Source organism: Homalodisca vitripennis, chromosome 2 (genome assembly GCF_021130785.1).
Source record: "Homalodisca vitripennis isolate AUS2020 chromosome 2, UT_GWSS_2.1, whole genome shotgun sequence".
NCBI lineage: Eukaryota > Metazoa > Arthropoda > Insecta > Hemiptera > Cicadellidae > Homalodisca > Homalodisca vitripennis.
Window position 1 is genome coordinate 78,051,846 of NC_060208.1, and position 6,340 is coordinate 78,058,185.

The following is a 6,340-nucleotide window of genomic DNA, read 5'->3' on the forward strand; positions in this document are numbered from 1 at the left end:
GCAACAACTGTTCGTGCCAGCATCATGTTGTTCCTATTTCTTCAAATTCTTTGCAGCTGAACCTTAATAGTTCACTTTATGTCCAAACTACAAAGTAAAAATTGTATGTATTTTTATTTATAACTTATGGAACCGAAATTTAACATCTTATTACTCATTATTTTAGTACCGTATCTTAGTTGTACTTCTTTATATTCAAACTATGTACTATACTTACTAAAATTCAGAAATAAGAATTCGCCTGGGGAATGCCTAGGTACCTTAAAACATCATATCTTAAATGGTTTGTCCTGTTTGTGTTGTAACTAAAAATCATAAAGAAATAACTATCCAAACTGTTTTTTATATTAAATATCAACATTTTGATATTTCATATTATAATTACATACAGTTATAATATTATGAAAATGCTTTTAAAGTTTAAAAATTAGCGGTATTTCAATTTTGATACAACATTTAACAAAAATACAAAAGAAATAGAGATTCCCAAGAATAGACCTTATGCAACAGTTTATTTATGTTATATATTACCCTATGAAAATGTATTCTTCAAGTGAATTTGTTTTCTAAATTTTAGGAGTGTAATTTAAAGTCTTAGCCGACTGGTAAAATATTGAAAAATTTCAAGTACTATGTGGTTGTATTGTTATTATCCAACATATCAGTCTCGAATATTTTAATATATTTTAATAAATTATAAATATGAATACATACAATATTCTTTTTTACTTTGTAGTTTAGACTTTAACTACTAGGCCTATTTATTTAAAGTTTAAATATTTAAGTAAGTTATAATAATTAGTAAAATAGTTAGTAAAAATAATTAGTAATAATTAGTAAGTTATAATAGATTAGTAAAATCTATTATTTTTAGAACAAAGTTCTAATTGCATGTATAATAAAATTGTTACAAACTAGTTTGATTAAAATATTTATAAACTTACTGAGATATATGGTACAAATACTAAGAATTAAGTACACGATATTAGGCCTAAAAATTCATCATCTACGAAGATATGTTTCCCAAGAAACGTAGGCTATTCGTTACTTGGCCCCCCTCTCTCCAAAACATGGGCCTGTTTCTTTAAGAACCTTGACTAATGTAGGCTTCTCTGTCCTACTTATGTATGTATGTATGTATGTATATATATATATATATATATATATATATATATATATTCTTTATTGAGAAACCAGGCAAAATCAATTATGGAATAAAAAAATGTTAAGTCCAGAATAAATTACAATGGTCAAAAATATATACTTTTTTACAAATTTTCTTTATCGCGGGAACAAGGCAAACTCCACATTGGAGATGGAAATATAATTCACTCGAACCAGAAGTGCTCATACACGTGCAAAGCCGCGAGTAACTGACTATGCAACGGCACAAGTTTGGTCATCAAAAGGATTAGGGACGTAGCCAGCGAGGGGGTCTAAGGGGTCCGGACCTCCCAAATTTTCAATAACGTTTTTAGTAAACTATTATTATTATTTTAATATTTCATTATTACTGACATGTACTGCTGAAAGATCGTTCTCAACACAGAGACGGGCCAAGAACATTTTAAGGAACAAAATGGGATCTTTATTCTCTGTCTACTACAGGAAAATATCAGTTGTCTGGACTCCCCAATTCTTTTTCCTGGCTGCGTTCTTTAAAAGGACCATTTTTAATGGAAGATTTAAAGGGGAAGATGTCCTGTAGCCAAGTATCCTAATGATACCATCATATACCACAATAACTTTAAAAGAGGATTCAATTCCCTGTTCCATTGGTATTTGCTATGACCAATAAGAAATGTTGAGGCCAGACAATGTACGTTTGCGGTTTAGGTTTAGAAAATCCATGTCTACTCACGGCCAGTTGTATGTTGCATGCTCACGTGTTGGTAAATCATATAATTTATTTATATTAGCAAAACACAAACTAACTAAAAATACTGTGCACCAAATAACGCTAAACTGAATTGTAATTCAGATATAATTTAGAATAACGTAATTGCTTCGAGTAAGGATTAATATTTTCATACCTGGGTGATAAAATTAATTTATATGCAAACATGTAAGCAATAAACATTGTTGATATAACGTACTTATTATTTATTGTACTTGAATGTAATAATGCTTAATTTGTACATAATATTAATCATATAATAACCAAGCTTCATCGAAGCGCGACCTGGTGGGTTGTTTTAACTATGCGAATATTTATTCAACGATTGTTTTACTTTGTGTTTTATGCTAGTCTACTCCCAATGGAATATTGAGTCAAAATCCAGCCTTTTAAAACTTAAAATATTTTTTATTTTATAATCAACAAACTATGGATACTCGTTTTAACTAAAACAAGTAAAAAATTAAATTGAAATAATAAATAAATAATAATAATAAATTAACAATTTTACAATTATTGAAAAAAAGGAATTAAAATTACGACAAGTTACAGGTGCACAATACCTTATTGTAATGAAAATTCATTTTGTTTCTGGAAATGGAATAAACCTATTGAAAGTGAGTAAACACAAAAATAGTTTGTAAAAGGATGTTTTAAAATTAAATTACATACTATGTCGAGTTAAACAAGAAACAATACAATAACAACTTATACAATTAAATATTGTCCACTTGCCTTGTTATTGTGAATATAGCATCTCTTTTCGTGACAGTTTTAGTTTTATCAATCTAGTTGACTCAGGAACACTTGAACTTACACATCGGCATATTCACGACCACAACTGATTGCTGATTGTATCACATCCGTGCAACACATAGCCTAATGCTGGCAGATGTGAAAAATCCAATTTGAGTTTGTTATCAACCATCGTCACTAATAAGTTATAACGAAATACTTGGTGTTAGATTTACTGCCCCTTTCATATCAATAGGTTTACATGAATCAAAAGAGCAGATATGGAGATGGACCCTTTCCTGAACTTTCCAAGAACACGAATTTCTTAGACATGGTGTTCCCGCTGAACAAAACATCAACATTTCTTTTGATAAATATGCTCAATGGGCCCTAGTGCCTTTCACCCTTACTCACTACTTGCCAAGATGTAAATAGTAGAGGGATCCTAACTCTCTACATCTTGGGACCAGCAACCAGAGACGATTCCATCTCAATAGCATTCCAAATATCCATTAATCATATTAAATGCAATGGTATCGACCCTCGTTATGGATGTATGTGTTAATTTAAACACATTTTATAACGTATTTCTATGTTTAATTTAGCGCATCTCTCCCAACAGGCACCTCATGTGGGGCACGGGTTGCACAGGTATAGAAACATTCCTGGCAATATGCGCTCTGTTGAAAAGTGAAATAATTCAGCCATATGTACCATTGGAGGAATTTAGCTGTGCCCCTAGGGCCCTAATAGGCTACCCTTTCAACAAATAAACGCTATCTGTGTGGCGGGTTGCGTTTACGTGCTAGCCGCTGAGATGAAGGCGCAACAATCTCTTTAATTAACGACTTTAAACTCACGATTTCGATTTGCAGATTAGTATTGACAAATACGCTATTTATAAAAACACGTTAAACTACACTATAACAACTGAAAAACAAGGATAAGTCCTATTAATGCTATTATTTGGTATTCTCTTATTATTTAATTCCACCACAATCAGCACTGTCACAAAACAGACTGATTTTAGCAAGTGTGATAAGTTATTTGGGTCAATACAATTCCTGAAAGCAGGGTTTTAACTATGGGTCACAGGAAATGTTTTCGGGACGCAGCGCATAATGCTACCCCGCCACCCCTCCAACCTATCACCACACACTCAAGGTCACGCGCGCAGCTGAAGTCCTCGAACTGTATATTATATGGTGATAAATAATTAAATGCGGAGTGAACGCTATTATAGTTATTTATCTTCAAAACTACGATCAACTCCTCTGCAATGCTGGATACAGTTAGTTCAAAACATTACTGATCTTGTAATTGGTCAGGCTTGTTTACCCTTGTGGCTCTCGGAGGATTTACTTACGAAGAGACACCTTATGGTGTATTCTATGTCGTTTCTATGTGTGTTATTGTTCTTTCATTTGATTTTGGGATAAATATTTGTTTAGACGAATATTTAGAGGCACTATATTATATTTCACCAAGGTGTTGCCATGTTGTGATTCTAAAAACTTAAAGATAGATGTTATAAATCTACATCTTTCACTCCCCCTCCTCCATCACAAGCGTGACACTGACCGGCTTAGTCCCCAATTCCGCAGAACAAAAAAGCAATAAACTAAGTCCTAACATTCTTCCCGTCGTTTATTGGTGCCGGGCATATTTCCAGGCAAACTCAAGGTCGTCAAATGTTTATACAGGCTATATAACACGACTTTTGGAAACAATAACTATCCCAAAAATTCAAAAAGTACCTACTTCAACCAATAGTGTTTGTGTAAGGTACTCGTATTTTCCAGAGCCTTAGTATCGTTTGTCTTGTCATGATCAAGAAAGTATAATACATATTACGTTCGTCTGAAAAGTCTACGTCGGTCAAAAACTAATACTTCCGGCCAATGTATGCTACTTCCTTCCTAAGTTATTTCAGGTGATGGTAGTCTGTTGAAAGCACAATAAGACATGATGCGTCTCAAATTTCACCTTTTTTGGCTAATGGAAATTTGTAAAACAAAATATAGTTTTTCTAGAGATTTCGATCCAATTTTAGCCTATATGGGTGGTTATTCTTATTCAAAATGTTTACTTTGTCTTTTCAGAGCTTAAGGCACGTGTCAAATTTGATAATTCTAGGCCATTGGAGATTCGAAAATAAATATATAGATCTTTTAGGGGTTGCAACCCTATTTCAACTCCTATGGGTGGTTGACCTTCATGGAAATGCTTTTGTCTTGTTATGCCATTGGCACTTGTGTGTCAAACTTCAAGATAGTGTATGGTCTAAGCGATGTTGTAAAAATGGTAAGTCAGCCTCTTCGTGAAATTGAGGTAGACATCAACATAGTTTTTGATATGTATCATACTTACAGGCTGAATTTTCCCAAATTTAGGTAGTTCACTCAGATGTGAACCTGATGCGACAATGAGAATACCTCATCATCTAAATTACACTGGATGGGTGCTGGGTAACCAGACATACTTCTTTTGTAGTCTAGGTTTCTCTAATGTCAAAACGATGCAAAAAGTTCGTTTTTGATCTTAATTGTTGCCAACTTTTTTTGGATCTCTTCAGATGGACACATATTCCAGTTTCAAACACTGTTCAAACATTGTTCAAACACTGCATAAGTGGAAGGTGAAAAAGAGCTAAATTCAACATTTGCATGATCTTGGTATTTCAATAACTTTAAAATTTCCCATGGAGCACTCTACATTTTTTTTTGCAATTTTAAATATAAAACAACATATAAAAATGTTTTCCTCTTGCTAATTTTCTTTTAAATTCACTAATTTATGAGCTTCAGCCTACTTAGGGTTTTAAAAATGACATATTTTGACACGCTTAGAACCCTTAAAACTTTAAATTTAAAACTTTATAAAATGACAAATGGCATTATTATTAAGTACACTATTAATATGAGTTCAAGTTTATTAATAAAACTTAAGTGTAATTTAATAAATTGCTAACACGAGTATAAAAATTGAATACCATAATGTTCATCTTAGATGACAACTAATTCAGGTTATATGGGAACAGCCTTATACCTTTTAACCATGCATATAAAGTATTAAAAGTAAACATATTAATTTACTATACCTACATAAATATCACCCTTTTGACACAAATATCTTATTTTTCATCATACCAGATCATGATTTTGTTGTAACCATTATTATTTTCAGATGGTTATTGGTTATTAAAAAATCCGTTCCAGCATATGAAAGGTTTCTTCATATGAGAGCATATGAGTCTTTCAAAGACAAGTGCATTTTATTCCATCTGTTATACTGCTGGATATTACTAACCTTTGGCAAAGTACCTTATTTTAACTTGATGTGAATGATGAATCAAAATACAAACCACAGGCAGGCATAATACATCATTGGAATCCTTGACATTACTCATATGATCCTTTTATAAGTAATGTGCTGTTCAAATTTGTTTTTCTTTCATTTCTGAAACAAGTAATTGGAATACTCGACGTGGAGCCTCTCTGTTATCTACTCCTGTTCATAGATCCTCTATTTACAGTAAATCATTCACAGTCTCTGCTTGTCGACTTTGGAATAATCTCCCGGATCATATTAGAGGTATTCGTAGTCGGGAACGGTTTCGGGGGGTGCTTAGGGACCATCTGTTTTGGACCTCATCGGGTTGACGATATCGTGGCATAGGGTATGGGACGATGGCTTTGTATGAATGGT